Raw genomic sequence first — 19,815 nt, forward strand, 5'->3', positions numbered from 1 at the left:
GGCGCATGCGCCCACCATTCCCCTCTCCTGGAATTCGGCTTGCTGGGAAAAAACGAAAGAGCGCAGGCGCCGGCCGATCGGGCGCCAATGTGAGTCTAGGTAGGCCTAATATCTGAGGAGAAAGCGAAGGGGAGCCTTTGACCGCATTGCGGGGGGGGGGGGGAGGGCTCGGTTGGCCGTCTTTGAGACCTCCGCGTTATTTTACTTAATCCCCCCCCCCGATGATCTGAACGGGGGTAACGGTAACGGGGGTAAAGTCAGGTGGTTCTGCTAAGAGTCGGTCCCGTTCGAAGGGAAAAATCCCCCCCCCACTTCCCATTGGCAGGGGGGAATAGCCGCGTGGAAGCGGCCGTTGTTTCCCCCGGCAACGCTCTCTGACTGGCTTGCCTAGCGTTATCTTCACATGACAGAGAACGGCTTTTTTTTTATTGTCTCTCTCTCTCTCCCTCACTCCTCCCAAGTACCATTTTGTCTCTCTTCGAGGGATTCCCTTGGAATCGGCTCCCCCATCGCTTCTTGCCATTTGGTCTCTTCGGGTGGCGCGGTGCGGGGGGGGGGGGAGGCGAGAGGAGGTGGCAAACGGACGCGCGCGTGCTGGGTGAAAAGCCTCCCAAAGGGGCCGCGGCCAATGTAAAAAAAGCCTCTTCACAGAAGGGGCATATTTCCCAGATAACGGGGAGGCACACTTTTAAGCTAAAAAAGCACTCGCTTCGCGGACCTTCGCCCAGGGGTGGGGTTCCTACCAGTTCTAACCTCTTCTATAGCAGTGTCTCTCAACCTTGGCAACTTGAAGTCCTGTGGACTTCAACTTCCAGAATTCCCCAGCCAGCTATGCTGGCTGGGGGATTCTGGGAGTTGAAGTCCACAGGACTTCAAGTTGCCAAGGTTGAGAAACACTGTTATAGAAGAGGTTCCACAAATCTACAGTTCCAGTTCCCCTCCCTTCTGCACATCATCAAGATGAAGAGGGAGAGGAGGAATTCTGGGAGTTGAAGTCCACAAGTCTTAAAGCTGTCAAGTTTGAACACCCCTGGTGTTTTTTTTCCTAAAGGGTTAGGAGTGCAAGGGTCTTGTAACTTGGCAGCTTTTAAATCTTGCACACTTCAGTGCCAGAGTTCCTGAGCCAACATGACTGGAGGAGGAATTCTGGGAGTTGAAGTCCACAAGTCTTAAAGCTGTCAAGTTTGAACACCCCTGGGTTTTTTTTTCCGAAAGGGTTAGGGGTGCAAGGGTCTTGTAACTTGACAGCTTTAAGACTTGCACACTTCAATGTCAGAGTTCCTGAGCCAACATGACTGGAGGAGGAATTCTGGGAGTTGAAGTCCACAAGTCTTAAAGCTATCAAGTTTGAACACCCCTGGTGTTTTTTTCCCCTAAAGGGTTAGGGGTGCAAGGGTCTTGTAACTTGACAGCTTTAAGACTTGCACACTTCAGTGTCAGAGTTCCTGAGCCAACATGACTGGAGGAGGAATTCTGGGAGTTGAAGTCCACAAGTCTTAAAGCTATCAAGTTTGAACACCCCTGGTGTTTTTTTCCCCTAAAGGGTTAGGGGTGCAAGGGTCTTGTAACTTGACAGCTTTAAGACTTGCACACTTCAATGTCAGAGTTCCTGAGCCAACATGACTGAAGGAGGAATTCTGGGAGTTGAAGTCCACAAGTCTTAAAGCTGTCAAGTTTGAACACCCCTGGGTTTTTTTTTCTAAAGGGTTAGGGGTGCAAGGGTCTTGTAACTTGACAGCTTTAAGACTTGCATGCTTCAAATGCCAGAGTTTCTGAGCCAACATTTTGGTTGCTAAGCAAGAGCGTGGTTAAGTGAGTTTCACCACATTTTACAAGTTGGGCCTGCCCTCCCAGTCACATGGCCAGCAAGCCACTCCCACCCAGTCACATGGCCGGCAAGCCACTCCCACAAAGCAGGCCACACCTACAGAAGAGGTTCTAAAAATTTTTGAAACCCACCACTGCCTTCGCCGTATGTCAAATGTACTTTAAATGGAGAGGAAGGTTAAAAAAAACGTCCCATTGCATTGAATGTCGGGAGTATTTTGCGCTGTATTTTATTCAAGTACACGGAGTTTCTGAACGCTGAAAGCCAGGGGCTGAAGTGCTTGACTTGCTTACCCAGTACCACAACGCTACAAAGTCCCGCGTAGTGTGGCCTTCCTTCACCTGGCCCTGGAGAACCTGGGAACCCCCCCTCTCCCAAATCCACACTGTGCCTTGGAAGCTAAACTGGGTGACTTTTGAGACTATATTCTTTCTCAGCCTTAAGTACCTTGCAGGTCAGTTGTTAGGGGATGAGAAATCAATAAAATGCATTCCTAAATGAAAGTTGGGATATAAACCTCTCAAACTACATTGCTGTCTAAAATACTTGATTTACCGTGTCAATTTTTTTTCTAGAAATATGGGACATGCAAATTGTTGCTATCTTGCAGAAGAAAATAGCTGAGTTGCCAGATATGTTGTAAAAAATATATTAGACTTAACTTTTAAATAATGGCTGTAGTTAAAGGGCAAATAGTACTGCATATAATAATTTATTATGTAATTATAAAGTTATAAGTCCTTGCCAATTGCACTGGATCACCATTCAAATAGAGTAATTATTCTGCCTACTCCCTAAATTCTAGAGGTTTATCTAAGTTCCTGATACAAATACATCTGTCCTCTTGTTTAAATCCTTACCATATGTTTTCCTATACACTTTAATCCTTGATAGTAATTAATCAGCTACTGTGGAAAACACCTGTTCTTTTTCATTTCCTTTTAACTATGGTTGGTGGTTAAAAGTCCTGCTTTAGTAAGTTCAAAAAATTAATCAATACATCTTATATAACCTAAGTCATTCTGCAATAACCATATAAAGATTAATTTTAGATGGCTTAAGCCTTATGCAAATGACAGAATTAGAAGTATATTGGATAGCTGAAGGACATAATTAGAACCAGAGAGTATGTTTATCCTCAGCTTTTGTCTATTTTGTGTCTTTTCTACATATTCTATGTTGTTCTTTAATCTGTTTTCTTCCAACTTTCTTTTGTTTTTAATCTCTCCTCCCAGAAGCTGAATTAATTCAACTTTAGCATAAAATTCAGATATAATGTATAGCTATGTTTGATACCGCTTGACTTCGACTTAGCTTTCAGGGTTTGCAAAATACTGAATGTAAACTCACATAAAGAACATGAAATATAGTTGCTTGGTTTGCAATTCTCATGTCATTTATATTGGATTTGATCACAATTAAATTTGTAAAATGCAATGAATAGCAGAAAACACCAGTAGGAAAATACATTTTAGATTTTATATGTCTTTAAGAGAATGGATACAGTGTTTATCTTTTTTCAGAGAATGGAAAATCTTCCTTGGTATAAAGTTATAAATGACTGAATTATTTTAAGCAATAAGTTCTTACAAACAATGTGATTGATAAGGCTAACCTTACTAATTGAGTTAATTTACATGCATATTAAAATAAATGTTTCATTCACTGATCACATAAACAACCAATCTTTACCTTTAAACAACATCCCTATGATTCGGCAGTTAAACTGATACCTAAAAACCTTGAATTCCCAGAGCTAGTGTGAACAGCTCCCAGATGCTTATTGTTAATCCTCTGTAGCTACTTAGCTTCCACTCTTGCAGTTAATACTTATCACCTGATTACTCTTGGAATGACTAAAGATTCCAGACATCTCACAGCTTGTAGCTGAGTTTGCAGTGGGGCTTATTTAAAAACAAAAACAGGAATTAGGATCTAAAATTGAAACCTTAAAAATTCTCCTACAATTTCCCTCTCTGAGCATAAAATAATTGTATTATTATTGAAAGTTAATATTAAAAGTTCTATAGTGATTTTAAATAGTTTTAATTCTTGTATTGCCTAATATGGTTCCTTCCTCATACTATTAATTGTTAGCTATTAATTGTTTTAGGAATTTGTTGCAGTGTAAAAAAAATATTGTGCTAGTTTTTAATTGTATTGGATCTTGGACTATAAATTTTTGATTTGAAGGTTATATAAAACCAAAAAAACTTTGGTTGAAAGGGATAAACAAAAATTACGACTTATTTTCCCCAAGGACCTACTGTAATCTTTTTTTATGTTAACCATGAAAAACTTTAAAACACAGCTTTTGTGGTGTTAGAGGTTACATGAAAAAACATATTTTAAAAAACGTGGCCATTTTGTTCAGTTTTGCCATCTTTATAAGCATTGAAACAACATGCTGCAATTAAGATATACATTTGGGGCTATGGTTAATAAATATTTTCTCTTTGCTTGTGAAATAGTCTTTTGGTAGGTAAATCGTTTTCATCATGCAGAATTTTAAATCTAAGGTGTTGGTTAAAAAGAAATCCCAACTTTGTCATGTAAAATGATGTAAAATCTTTTCAATTTCTGCAATTCCCAGGATGGGGATTAAGAGTCTTAAAAAAATATAGAAACCCAATGTTCTGATTGTGGGAAGTTATTATCCAGCCCTCTCCCAGAAAAAATGAAATATCCTAGGAAATATTGAAAAGGCAGAATGTTTCTCTGAATGTGAAAAGAAGCATGTTTTAAAAGACAGAATAGTTGCCTGTAGCTTCCTGCCTACCCCCACTTTGTCAATAGGCCCATTAAGACTAACCAGGCTAGCCCACTTTACATAATAAAGACTTCACCAGCAGTTACAGAAAGGCATGATAATATACTCAACTGACCACAAGGCATCTGAGAACTCATCACAGTCTAGAGAGTAGCCCCCTGCATGGCACCATGGGAGTCTGACAACCAATCAGAATACATTTCTTTCACAGGAACAGGAAACAGAGAGGTGGGACTAAACAGGGTATAAAAAGCCTAGCAAGCCCCTTCCTCAGCCCTTCTCTTCTTCTCCACCTACATTGAAACATGTGATCACCTTTTCTGTACAGGGCTCAAGCCATGTGGCCCTGTCCAACAATAAACCATCTTTCCAAGCAGCCTCCATATTTCCAGTGTCGTCTTCCCCACTTGGAGCTGAACCCAGAAGGACATTTCTTTCAACATGAAAACCTTCATGTTGACATTTCTAAAACAGAAAACCTTCCAGAAAGAGTTTTCCAAGTCCTACAGGTGGAAAGTCCCCAGATTCAACCTGCAATTACATCTTAGTCTATAGAAAGGTACAGAGGCTTCCCTTTTTATATGGAAGACTAACTGCCCAGGACTTATCCAATACGTTCTAGATCCATATCCAATAGAAGAGAATATATGGAGCCCAGAGTTGAGCTGTGGATTCCTTGATGCTATCTGAGCTTGGTTGTTAGCTTGCAGATTCTTTGTTACCAGACTAGGTAAGATCTTCAGTGCTAGGCAAAAAGATCTTAGCAAAGATCTTGGCATTGGGAAGGATATCAGTAACGAAGAAGGAGAAACTTGATATAGCTGAATCATTAAATTGAAACCAAAATGGATAACACCAATCACATTAAATGTAAATGGGCCCAATCTGCCTAATGAAAGATTTTAACAACTCCAAATACATAAATCTGATGCTTTCTTACAACAAATATATGTAAAACAATACTACGTTGATTTGTTAAATGGGGGGGTGGGTGGATCGGGAATATATGGCATCAGGAAAAGCAAAGAAAAATAGAATAGTGGTTATTACCTGGAAAGTAATGAAACAATTAAACAATAAAGAAGAATTTTATTACTGATACTAAGAAATAAAGGTAAAGTTAGCATCCTGTTATTTTCCAAATAAAGATGATGATAAAGCCAGTTTGAGAATTCAAAGAAATTGGGAAAACTTGGTGCATTAAATCTGAAAAGAACAGAAAAGAGAACAAGAGAAGGATGATAAGATTGATAAATGAAATAAATTGTTATACAGAAGATGGAAATAATAGAAAAATAGATTTTCCCCAAAAATTCTAAGCATAAAATGAACAAGAAAAAATTGAAAGCATGCATTAAAGAGTTATAGAATTCACTAGAAAACACTATTACAATTCAAGCAATTAAAGAAGTGATAAAGAGACTTAAAGCAGAAAGGTGCCAGATGCAGATGGACTTACAGCTAAATGTTAGAAGAAATTTAGAAAATGCATATATAACTTTATGCTTTAAAAAAAGGGAATGAAATGAAGAAATCTCAATCATATAGATTGCTTCTTTGTTGAAATTTGATTATATTTGCTGTAGCTGTACATGTAATAAAATACATTCCCAAATTATACCTAGAGAGCAGATATATTCAAAAAAATAAAAATGCTGGATAATAGCATCTCATACATTTAACATTAGCAATAGCAATAGCATTTAGACTTCTACACCACTTTGCAGTCCTTTAACTTGGTCCTTAACACCAATAAGACCAAGGAGCTTACAGTGGACTACAGAAGCAATAGCTCAGACATCCAGCCCTTGCTTGTCAATGGAGACCGAGTGGAGCAAGTGGCCAGATTTAAGTTTCTGGATGTTATCATAAGTGAGGACCCGACCTGGAGCACTCACATTGCAGCATTGGTCAAAAGGGCCCAGCAGAGATACTTCTTAGGAAACAACAATTGAATGAAAAACTGCTGGTGACCTTCTATCGCTGCACCATAGAGCAGTGTTTCTCAACCTTGGCAACTTTAAGTCCTGTGGACTTCAACTCCCAGAATCCCCCAGCCAACTGGCTGGGGGATTCTGGGAGTTGAAGTCCACGGGACTTAAAGTCGCCAAGGTTGAGAAACACTGCCATAGAGAGTATTTTAACTTACTGCATCTGTGTATGGTTTGCCAATTGCACAGGGGCAGAAAGGACAGCACTCCAGAGGGTCAACATCATTGCCCAGAGGATCATTGGTTTCCCCCCTCCCCTCTTTGGAAGAGCTTTAGAGCTCCCACTGTCTTAAGAAAGTTCAAAACATTCTTAAAGATCCATCTCATCCTGGGCACCCTTTTTTTTGAACTATTACCATCTGGCAGACGGTACAGGATAATAAAAACAAGGACAAATAGGCTGAAAAACAGTTTCTATTCCAGGGCAGTAGCCATATTGAATTCTATGATATAGTGCAATATCGGGTTTTCAATTTCAATTATATAGAAAATAAAGGATGTATGTTTGTGTTTTTATTTTTATAGTTATAATGTACACCAGTGGTAGTCAACCTGTGGTACCACCCACTAGTGGGAGTTCCAGCTTTCATGGTGAGCGGTAGGGGTTTGCTGTAACTCTGCTTTATAAATTTTAGAAAGTAAAGTTACTTCCCTACTTTATAAGTCACCATTACTGTGGGGCCGGTGGGCGGTTAGAAAATTTTACTACTAACAGAGATACAAAAGTGGGCGGTAGGTATAAAAAGGTTGACTGCCCCTGATGTACACGGAAGATGGCATTTAATTTCGTTATACCATGTGCACTGACAATAAACTAAACTAAACTTTACAGCCCTCCCTAAGCAGTTTACAGAGTCAGTATATTGCCCCCAACAATCTGTGTCCTCATATTACTGACTTCAGGAGGATGGCAGGCTGAGTCAACCCTGAGCCTAGTGAGATTTGAACTGCCAAGTTGCAGGCAGCCGGCAGTCAGCAGAAGTAACCTGCAGTATTGCATTCTAACCACTGCGCCACTGTGGCTCTATTAGAATTTATGAATGAGAAGATAAATAGGACATTTTCAAAAGCTGCCTACAATTCAGAACCGAATATAAGAACTTATAAATGCAACTTGCATATGACACATTAGCTCAAAGCCAACAATGCAGATTTAAAACTAGTATACTAATCGGCAAAGTGAGAACTCCAGAGTTATGGTAACACAAATGAGGAAAACCTATAGCAATAAAGCCTGGGGAATATTTTCTGAGAAAGATCTTATTCAGTCTTAATCCATGGGGCAAATGACTCATAAAACAGGTGCATCTAAGTTATTTACAGCTTTAAAAATCAATGCCAATGCTTAAACTTCCTGTATTAACTTTTGAATAATTGAACTCCACTCTTGGAGTTGCAATTGTAATCCTTAGAGCATCTTTTAATTATGCTTGGAAATGGACCAGAAACCAACATAGCTTTTTAAAGAAACAAATATAATTGCAATTTCAGCTAAACTCACTGTTTCTCATTCTTGGGAACTTTGAGAAGTATGAATTAGGAATTGAAGTTCACACATCTTAAAATTGCTGGGGTAACAAAGACTGTGCTAACTGAAATTCCACGTGGTGTTCAGAAAAGCCATTAGAATAATTTCCCCAGCTGCTCTCAAAGTATTGTTATCCTGTCCCTGGATTTTCTGTTCTGGAGGGAAGAGAGCTGGTATACCACTAATAACTGGTTTCATGCCATAGGAACCACCTAAAAAAGTTCAAGGATATTTGTGGAATTTCAAGGAAATGTGCAAATCTCAAAGTTCATACAGGCTATGAAAGTGAACTTTTATGGAGAATGCATCCATGCCCAGAGTAAGTAAACTCTTTAAGCCAATACCAACTTTTTTGGAGTGAATTTTTTTTTTACTTCTTCCACTGCCATTCCATGGCATTATCTGGGTTGAGCTTCATGTACAGTCCTTGGGAAAGTTTTGCATGCAAACTAGGTAGTTCTACCCTCATCCTTACAACAGGTAGTCCTCAACCTACGACCAAAATTGAGTTCAAAATTTCTGTGCCGAGGTGGCGCAGTGGTTAAATGCAGCACTGCAGGCTACTTCAGCTGACTGCAGTTCAGCAGTTCGTCTGTTCAAATCTCACTGGCTCAAGGTTGACTCAGCCTTCCATCCTTCCGAGGTGGGTAAAATGAGGACCCGGATTGTTGTTGGGGGCAATATGCTGACTCTGTAAACCGCTTAGAGAGGGCTGAAAGCCCTATGAAGCGGTATATAAGTCTAACTATTGCTATTGCTATTGCTGTTCACTAAATGTTTAGGTGAAACATTTGTTAAGCGAATTTTGCCCAATTTATGATCTTTCTCGCCACAGTTGTTACTGTGTTAAGTTAGTAATACAGTTGTTGTGAATCTGCCTTCCCCATTGACTTTGCTCTTCAGAAGGTCACAAAATAGGACTCCCGGACACTACAACTGTCATAAATATGAGTCAGTTGGCAAGCATCTGAATTTTGATCACATGACCAGGGAGATGCTGGAGGTCATAAGTGTAAAAAATGGTCATAAGTCACTTTTTTCCAGTGCTGTTGTAACTTTGAACAGTCACTAAATGAAGTGTTGTAAACTGAGGACTACAAAGCACTGCTGTGTAATGTGTGGTCCATGGAATATTTCAAGAAAAACAAGTTTTCTTCTCTTAACCATTCTACTGCTTGGGATTTATTTTGCTGCTCTCACAATTGTACTATCTTGAAGTCATTACTGGCTTCATTGTTACAGAAGACATGTTCAGGCCTGACTGTTATTCATTCAGATAAAAAAAAATCTAAAATGACCAGAGTTGAAAAGTTGAATGTCTTTCTATTTGATTTATCAGTCCCACAGCAGTAAAACTGCAGGCAAATCTTATCTGATTAAAAATGCTGTGTTTTTTTGTTATTCAAGGATTAGAAATATTGCTTCAATATGGTCTAGGCCAGCATTCCCCAACCTTTTCTGCTGGTGGACTCCGGGAGGGATAGTTCTGTGCGAGCAGTGGGTGCAACTCTATTTGCACAAATGTAGCTTCCTGCATACTCACCCGCTGCTAGCACAAGTGTCAGCATTCCAAATAATATCCAAAATTAAATCAGACTCCAAAGCAAAGTATTGTTCAAAGTTCCAATTTATTAAGAGAGTCATGTTGGCACACCTGTGAAAACCCGAATCTGAAAGCTTCAAAGTTCAAGATCTTGCCCCCACATCCACAAGTCCATCACATGGTCCAATCTTCCACTGCCATGCTGGCAGCTTCCACCCATCCAGTTCCGGTCAGGTGCAGAGGTGGAAAGACAAAGGACGACCTTGGCTTCTAGAAAGGAATTTTATTTTGACAACATCACATTCTACTCTTTACTATTTCCCCCTCCCATTTCCCCACTAATAAAACAGCATAGTAAAATAAGAGAGACAAATAGTTAAGGATCTTGGCAGCAACTCAGACAAATAAACACAGATAAGGCTTGGCAGCAATCCAGCCTGTCAAGCTCACAGTAATGTCCTCCGACATTCAATCCTGCGTTGACTTCTGCAAAGAGGGGCGTGTGCACCAGTAGCTTTTTATAGTCTGGAGAGGAGCCTAATGACGACCAGCTGAGTGCAATCACCTCTTGTAATTGCATAATTGTTCCTGACACCTAGTAGATCTTTCATGGCGTGCATCCAGGAACAACTCACTACTGGCCTCCAGCTCACTCTCCCTTGTCTCCTCCCCAGTAGTCCAAGGCTCAGGTGCCTCCTGGTGGCCAACCAGCCTCTCTGCGCCCTGCTCGGAGTCGGAACCCTGTCCAGGGTCCTCCACATCCTCCAGAGCTGACTTATAGGCCCCCTCACTGTCGGAGTCTGGTGGCAGCTCCAACGGCTCCTGCTGGGCCACAACACATTTGTATGTAATCCTTTTTGCGCCTGCCTTGTACACTTGAAAAGTGTAATGTCTGAATTCAGCCTCATTTCCCTCTCGGTTTCCTCCTCCTCAGCATGGAACAAAGCTGTTATCTGTCAGGCTCATCTTATAAAACACAACCCTCTTAGCTTTGTTCTTTAAGAGCTGCAACTCTTGCCCTTTTGAGTAAGACAACATCTCGAAAAAAGCATTGAAGGAGCAGCAGGCTGGGATTGCTTTGCTGAATAAATCTCCAGTGATGTCACTGGCATTATCCCCAAATGCTCATAATTCTGAGAATCATGCTCCATTTTCTCCCCACTCCACACTAGTGCAATGGAGTGCTATTTACTTACAGTGCTATTTACTTACAGGTACCTGATACCTGAAGCAGAGCCGAGGTGGCGCAGTGGTTAAATGCAGCACTGCAGGCTACTACAGCTGACTGCAGTTCTGCAGTTCGGCTGTTCAAATCTCACCGGCTCAGGGTTGACTCAGCCTTCCATCCTTCCAAGGTGGGTAAAGTGAGGACCCGGATTGTTGTTGGGGGCAATATGCTGACTCTGTAAACCGCTTAGAGAGGGCTGAAAGCCCTATGAAGCGGTATATAAGTCTAATTGCTATAATTGCTATAGTTTTCCTGCCCCATAATTTGTCTGAATGCTGGGGAGATGAGCATCCCTACACCAAAAACACTCAGCTATAAAAAGTTCTCTGGATTCACTAAAAAGCAATGAATAAATAACACAATTTGAAAAAAAAAAAAGAAGAGGGAAAAAAAATCAGGTTTACCACACTGCGTAGTATTGTAGGTAGTAGGAAATGCTCTAGGTCCCTCTAGTGGAAGGAGAAGAAAAAATTGAGTTTCAGCTTTGCAGAATGATGCCTGAGGAGGAAAAAAAAAGCTTTCCTTCTAAAGGACAAATGAATTTAAGTGAAGCTTATTGTAAATGTCAAGGCACTAAGACAAGCCACGCATTCATAGGCAACCTGTGGGCCCATCCGTGAGAATCTCTTGAGTTCTAGGAATCCTGAGCTAATATTTTCAAGCAGCAGGCTTTGAAGGGTACTGCTTGTTCTTCTCTAAAATGTCAACCGTGAATTATCATGATTTTGCAGTGCTTCCACCCATGAACTATAATAGCATCCTAGCTTTCATCTCTCAAAACAGCTCTTCCTGGGAGCAGAGAAAGCTGATTGAATACAGAGTGATGAGTATGGGAGCAACTCTCGGGACCTCGAAGGTGCCCACATAGACATGAAACAATTCAGTACTGTAAAATGCATTTATTCATGCTATCTCTGGTGTGCCAGGCATTCACTTCTTTTCCGAGTACTCAATCGCTTTAAAATTACTTTCCCTGTATCTTTTTAGTACATTGATGACAGATTAACAAGAGTGCTTAGAATTCTCTTTCCTATTCCCACCCAAAGTAATCATCATATTGCTTATGTCCCAGAAAAAAGTGTGAGTTGTTATTAACACATATAACCTGCCTTTCTTCTGTGAGTCAAGATTGTGCATTGGGAGCGGATGGAGTCGGGGAGGGGACCTTCCACCATATTATCTTTACAATAACTCTGAAAATTAGATTGGGCTGAAAGAGAGTCATTGGACCTAAACCAGGCATTTCTAGCTCTATTATTACCCCAGAACTATTCCTATAATGCAGTGTTTCTCAACCTTGGCAACTTGAAGATGTCTGGACTTCAACTCCCAGAATTCCCCAGCCAGCGAACGCTGGCTGGGGAATTCTGGGAGTTGAAGTCCAGACATCTTCAAGTTGCCAAGGTTGAGAAACACTGCTATAATGTCTCACAATTATCTTGATCTGAGCTCTGAGGGAACAGCAAGAAGAGACTCCTTTGATCGAACTCCGAGATCTACTCTTGACCAGAGATCCTCTGCCTTCATTCTTGCCTCCCTCTGTTTTCTTACAATAGAGGGGTAGAAGATCCAAACCAGTTTGTCTTACTGGGAAGAGCAGCCTCAGAATTTGGAGGTTGGAAATGACAGAATTTTAGACTTTATTTATTTATTTATTAGACTTATATACTGCTTCATAGGGCTTTCAGCCCTCTCTAAGCGGTTTACAATTTTTTTTTTTAGCAAATTGAGTCAGCAACTTGCCCCCACAGTCCGGGTCCTCATTTCACCCACCTCAGAAGGATGGAAGGCTGAGTCGACCTTGAGCCGGTGAGATTTGAACCGCTGAACTGCAGATAAACTTACTCACATAAGTTCATTATTCAATATACATAGTAGGGCATTGTTGTCAGTTTCTTGTTGTTCATCATTTGGTGCTAATGATGCCAGCCCTTGTCTCCCAGGGGAAAGGAAAATATGTGTTGAAAGCTGTCATGTAGCAATAGCAATAGCAGTTAGACTTATATACCGCTTCATAGGGCTTTCAGCCCTCTCTAAGCGGTTTACAGAGTCAGCATATCGCCCCCACAGTCTGGGTCCTCATTTCACCCACCTCGGAAGGATGGAAGGCTGAGTCAACCTTGAGCCGGTGAGATTAGAACCGCTGAACTGCAGATAACAGTCAGCTGAAGTGGCTGCAGTACAGCACTCTAACCACTGCGCCACCTCGGTGGGAGTCTGAAATTATTTGCAAAACACCTTCTCTTCTTTCCATATAATGTTCCAGGATCTTGCTTCAGATTCATTGTTGTTTGATATAATGAACAAACTTCAATATTAGTCAGTATTTACTTACCGTATTTTTTGGACTATAAGACACATCGGAATAAAAGACACACTCAAGATTTTGAAGAGGTAAATTTAAAAAAAAAGTTTTTGCACTCTGCAAGCCTCCCAAACCCTCTGCATGTCTCGTTTTTTTGTGAAAAATCGGGCATGCAGAGAGTTTGAGAGCCCTGAGAAGTGCTCCTGGGGGGCAAAAATGATGAAAAAACAGCCTGTTTTTCACGAAAACGGGTCATTTTTTAAAAAAAAAGCGGGGGCATGCATAGGCTTTGGGAGGTTTGTAGAGTGCTCCTGGGGGCTGGGGGGCAGAAACAAGAAGCAAACAATCCGTTTTTCACTCATTTCTACCCTCCCCAGTCCCCAGGACCTCCCAAAGCCTATGCACGTCCATTTTTGCAAAGGGGGTGGGGGTTCGGGAGGCCAAAAATGCTGTGTTCAGTGTATAAGATGCACCCAGATTTTCACCCTCTTTTTTTGGGGGGGGGAAAGGTGCATCTTATACTCCAAAAATACGGTATCTAAACAAAGAAACAGAATGACCAGGGACAGGCAAAAAAGCAGTGGGAGTGGGAGCAACTTCCAACTTCCTGCTGGCTTCCCCATTGACTTTGCTTGTGGAAAACATATCGTGAGTTGAGGGATTGGATCCAGACGTAATCCACTATTCTACACATTGAGAAAATCCCCTGTGTTTTGTTCCTAGTAAATGATACAAAATCCCATCCTTAGCTACAATACATTTTTCTTGATGGGAAAGAAACAGCTGCCAACCTAATTTTAGTCTAGATCTAAAACAAGGGGAAGGAACAGCAAGAGCAAAAAAATATCAGGAGAGGAATGGAAAATGCAGTCACTGGTGACAGTTGTCCGAACAGTTGTTGAGCATGACTCCGTAAGTCAAATGAGAACTTATCATGGAGTGCTGTCTCCTTGTTTCCTCTCGCCTCCTTATGGCTCATGCAGATAAAAGACTATTGTGATGCTGTGTAGGGAACTGCTGACTATTTCTCTAAGTCTAGCCAAATATGACAGAGCAGAGTTTTGTAGGAAATATAATTTGTGAATTGGAATGGCCAGAGTTTTGAGTTTCACTTTATGTTGGCTAATGCTGGGAAAGTAAGGAATGGGAAATATGGCTTTTTTGGGAAGGACTGAAGTCCCTGCATTTTGGTTTAGACATGCCCTCCTGGTGAAATTTGATATTTAATGCAATGGATTTATATCTTCTCCAATCATATCAGTTTCACAGTATTTAAGCACAACCATATTTTGTTCAGCTAGATCCTGTAAACAATGGTAATCAAGACCAATGTGCTTGGTTTTGACATTTATCTTTTGGTTCACTGACAAATGCGCGCATGACAAAAGCACGCCGACAAAACCGTAGCAAGAAAACAGCGAGGTCAAAATCGCGCCCACAACAGCGCGCTGACAAAAGCGTGACATCAACAAACAACGTGAAAACAAGGTAATAACCCCAACCCTAACCCTAACCCTAATTGCGCTTTTGTCGGCGCACTGTTCTGGGCGCGCTGTTTGACCTCGCTGTTTTCTCGCCGCGGTTTTGTTGGCGCGCTTTTGTTGTGCGCGCATTTCTCGGGTCATGTTATCTTTTCACTGTTTGTTGTATAATTCTTGATTGTCCTCATGTAAAATGGTTGACTGTGATTCTGGTGCTCCAAGGTCTTCTTGACTCAACTAAATGGCTTCTTGGCTTGCATGATATGTATTCTGTTTCTGTAGAAAGCAATCCCAATGAGCTTTGCTTTTGGCTAGAACAGGAAACTGGGATGTTTCCTAACTGGAACAAGTAGCCACTTGTAGATCATCAGCCCAATCCATGTATCTTGTGAATATTTTAAGCTCATGTCTATTGTTTGAGGTATTGCATGTCTCTTAACTGCATTCCAGTCTCTTTGACAAGGTTTACTTATATACATATAGGCAGCACCTATATCTGGATATGAAGGGAACTAGCAGCGTACTCCCTCCCCCACAGCCCTGCCATGCTTGCCTGCCTTCCACAACTCTTGGGCTAGCTTGGCAGGCTGGATTGCTGCCAACGTATTGTCTGTGCTGGCTTGCTGCCAAGGTCTGGTCTGTGCTGGCTTGCTGCCAAGGTCCTGTCTGTGTGTCAATAAATCCTTGCAGTATCTTTGTCTCAGTGTGCTTTGGTGTAGGACGAGGGGCGTGAGAACAGATATCTTATTTGAAATTATCAGAAATGAGTGAACGTGGCACATAATAGAGCCCGGGCTCTGTGTGAGTGTGTGGGGGGGATTTAAACCAATCTTGCTGATGTTCCTCCCAATAACTATTTGAGGTAACAGAAAAGCTGGTGCACATATGTTTATTTGGCAGGATGAAGAGGTGACTACACAAAGCAAGAGACTATTCTTTGAAAAAAAGAGGCACCTCTAATCCAGTGTTTTTCAACCACTGTGCCGCGGCACTCTAGTGTGCCGTGACATAGTGTAAGGTGTGCCGTGGGAAAAACACTTTATATATAGTCAATATAGGCACAGAATTAATTTTTTTTAACATTTTCTAATGGTGGTGTGCCTCGTGATTTTTTTCATGAAAAAAGTGTGCCTTTGCACAAAAAAGGTTGAAAAACACTGCTCTAATCTATTAACAGTAGCAAACAACCTGTAGTTGTGAGAAATAGAGATATTGATAGAAAAACACAAGTGTCACACCCTTGAATGTTGCAAGTAGGCTATGCCAGCTGAAGATACACCAAACCTGTGCATTTTGCTTGAAATTGATTGTACAACTACCTACTTGGCAGAATCTATCTCCTGTAATGTGGGAAAATAAGAATTTTGTCCCTTTTGTTTTCACTGTTCATCTCTGCTAATGAATATCAAATATAAATTCATATGCACTATGTTCCTAATTTTCACTATTTTAACATTTCTTTTAATTGAATGATCATTTCATCTATCATAACATCAATGAATGCAATGCAAATTTTGTCACATATGGGCTCATAGGCTGCCTCATCTGAGAATGTGTATTTTTTTCTCTCTGAGAAACCTTCACATGAGGAGAGTCCACAAATGTCTTGGGAATGCTTTCAGCAGCTTGAAAATTAAAAAAAATCCCGATCTCTACACTCAACTCACATCTTCTTCCAAGATTCCGTTTTTCAGTTATTCCAGTGCAATATCCAATTTCCTATCTATCTTCCTTCCTCCCTGACAGCATGTCACACTAGACAGTTGTGCTAAGAAACCACATGGATGGGTGAAGCTCAACCACAAGAGAGTGAGCCCTGTTACAACTTCATTGTTAAGGTTGGGAATAATTCAACAGTTCTGTATTAGTGCAGAGAAAGACAAAGTCAAAACTGTTTTAAAGTTAAACTTTATTTTGTAATTCTTTATAGGAATATCATTAAAAGACCTCAAATGTATCTCTATCTGTACATATACAAGAACCTGTTCAAAAATATTCACAGAACAAAAATAAATCTTCTTTAGAACAAACCCAGACAATGAAATGCAGGAGTAGATCCCGGGGACCTGAGGAATCCAGCACTATGAGCAGAAAAATACAGGACTGTGGCTTGGAGGATGGGTGGGGTGTGGAGTCATAAAATAAAGATCCAGATAGAAATAAATTATTGAAAACTAACACTGAAAACAAATGTCTGGTAAGATAATTTTCATTAAGGCCCTGAAGAAAGTGTATTGTTGTACTTACAAAATTCATAAAAGCTCTCACCAGCATACCCCTCTCGCCCCCATCACTATCCTCTTAGGGGGATAGTCTAATCAAAGGCCGTAGATATTATTTTACCAACACCAAACTAAATTTGAGAAGGAGGTGTTACAGTCGCAACCCAGTTTATTACAAAGCTGCCTACAAGCTTGCATTTGTGAAATGGCACCATTGGATGACTAAGAGACAGCCAAGTGGAACTCATCTCCCTAACCCAACTTTTTCTCATTTCAACGGCAGGTTGATACCTAGACCGAACCATCAGTTGTTCCAGAATGATACTACTTCTTTCAGAGGACTATGAAAATTCAGCCATCCTGGGACTTGGGTGTCTCTTTCAGCCTGCTACCACCATGCACTTAAACAGACCAACTTGGGCTTCCTTGAAAAAATATAGCTGATTTCCCACAGAAAGAGCTGAATGTTGATCTCGGGCTGTTCTCAGAGACATCCCAGTTTAAGAAATGTATCTGAGGCTATTTAGGAATGTGATATTGAAATTATTTTATTGCCAGCATGTCTTTTCCATCTTTTTTTTTTTAAAGCATGAATATAGAACTATAAGAGGAGCAATTAAGGATTTCATTAAACCTTTAGCAAATTGCTTTATCTGGGGGGAAAAAGGTTCTAGTGTGACCAAAAACATTATGGAAAGGCTGACAGACTCAAATTCTAGCATGTAGTATCATGATGCCATGTAGTTTTGACTCAGCTTTATGCACATCTGGAGTAGAAAATGATGGCCTTCATCTTAGCTGAAATACAAATCTCTTAAAGGAGCCATCCACACCAATTCCTCTTTCAAGTTGAATTTTAATGTTTTTAAAAACACTTTAAAATTAAAAATTGGTAACTCTAAAGGAGTTTGTTTCCTCACTGCATAATTTTTAATCCATCGCAAGCATTTTCTTTTACTTAAGAAAATGATTTGATTTTTTGTGAGTGGAAAAATAGCAATAGCAATAGCAGTTAGACTTATATACCGCTTCATAGGGCTTTCAGCCCTCTCTAAGCGGTTTACAGAGTCAGCATATTGCCCCCAACAACAATCCGGGTCCTCATTTTACCCACCTCGGAAGGATGGAAGGCTGAGTCAACCCTGAGCCGGTGAGATTTGAACAGCCGAACTGCAGAACTGCAGTCAGCTGAAGTAGCCTGCAGTGCTGCATTTAACCACTGCGCCACCTCGGCTCCTACTCTGATAAATGTGTTGATTTTTATAATGGTAATAAGAGACACAAAATGCATTGTGGCCAAAGGAGTTGCTTGGAGAAAGTAGGGATTGGTACAGAGTTAAGGAAGTACCAATTACTTCTCTGTTCAAAACTGGCAATTCACTCCTCTTATTTAGACTGTAAACAATTGTAATGGTAATGCTGCCTAGGGAATGCTGAGATAAGAGAGGGCACAGCCCGCAGCTGCATAATGGGTAGAAAGATATAGAAGGAACTATCTCTAGCTTCTAAAGGAGATGGCTGGAGATTTGTACTTTCAGACCTGCAGTGTAGCTTTACGATAAGGTAGAATTAACTCATTTGGCTGTGTTTCCTATCTGGTTTACCTGGGAAAGGCTGACAGCTATTCCCATTTTTTTAAAAAAACAATCACAATTCCAGAATCTAAAGGAATCTATGTCAGGCTCTGGTTATAAGAAGGCAAAATTGTAAGGGGAAAAAAACTATAAACAGTTTAAGAAAAAATGGCAAAGAAATGTTTCTTAAAATGCAAGCTTTCTGCAAAAACAGAAGCAAGAATAAAGAAAACTTTGATGAATATATTTCTGGAAAACTGACAGGTATTCATGGATGTTTTTTAAAAAAAAAATAAAACAAATCTGAGGAAATTATATAATAATAAATACTGTTTTCTTCTTGGTCAGGAGCCGGCAAACCATGGTTGAGGGCAAGCATCCTGGGCAAGGACAGCCTATCAGTAGCCTCCACAGAGACAGAGGAGGGGATGAGATCAGAAAAGGTTTTGCCCACTAGTGTATTTGACAAGAGAAGGTTTGTTATCATTTCAATTCATATTAAAATATATTTACAAGAATGAATAAAGGACAATAAATAAAAAAATGTCTTTAAATAAGGAATGCCTTGTAGTGGTAAAGGAGAATGCCTCTTAAAGTCCAAATATGGCAGGATAAAGTGGTTCTGGTGCTAAGATAAGGTGGACCCTTGCTAAATAGGATTTCAGAATTTTACTGGAAAATTTGGGGATTGTCTTTTTTCAACCTTCGGCTAGGTAGCTGAAACAGTTAAGGGAGAAGTTGAAAAACACAAAGACAGAAAAAAGCAAGGGGAAATAAGTTCCAGCCCAGAGACAATCGTACACAGAGGTGCAGTTTGCTTGGAGCTTAACGGAGGAGTAAGCAAATACAGTCAGTGATGGGCAGGGCATGAGCAAAAGCTGACACTTAGTACAAAATAACTCTCAAACTCTTGGTGAGCTTGCTTCAGAGGTGGGTTCCTACTGGTTCGCATTGGTTCGGTAGAACCGGTTCGTCAAATCTACCCAACCGGTTAGTAGAGGTTCCACCAGTGGACCCGGAAAGCAGGCCACACCTACAGGTTCCCAAAAATTTTGAAACCCAGCACTGGCTTGCTTGCAATAACTTTCTAGCAGGGAGAGCTCAAATGAGTTGATAGAAGATTAGTTAGATCATGTTCCAAAAGTCTAGCCATTGTGGATGGGTTGGCCAGAAGTTGAATTCAAAGAATTAGTGTTTTGGGATGTCGGGATTATGAGTTTAACCGCATGGCATTTAAGGGGATTTGTTGGTTTCTTCTAACAACAGAAATCAGGCTAACAAAGTTGGAGCCTATGCTGGTAAAGCGTGATATGACTCCCCTGGATGCTTCCCCATAAACCTCTCC

At 40.7% G+C, this 19,815-nt stretch overlaps 1 long non-coding RNA gene across 1 annotated transcript; it reads left to right on the top strand.

Annotated features, from left to right (window-relative positions):
• Positions 1-27: 27 nt before the first annotated feature.
• Positions 28-17,895, top strand: LOC116514687. The gene is made up of 2 exons (XR_004256152.1): positions 28-99; positions 17,180-17,895. It is a non-coding gene; the product is annotated as an uncharacterized LOC116514687 (long non-coding RNA).
• The last annotated feature ends 1,920 nt before the right edge of the window (positions 17,896-19,815 follow it).

This window comes from Thamnophis elegans, chromosome 11 (genome assembly GCF_009769535.1).
Source record: "Thamnophis elegans isolate rThaEle1 chromosome 11, rThaEle1.pri, whole genome shotgun sequence".
NCBI classification, from domain to species: domain Eukaryota; kingdom Metazoa; phylum Chordata; class Lepidosauria; order Squamata; family Colubridae; genus Thamnophis; species Thamnophis elegans.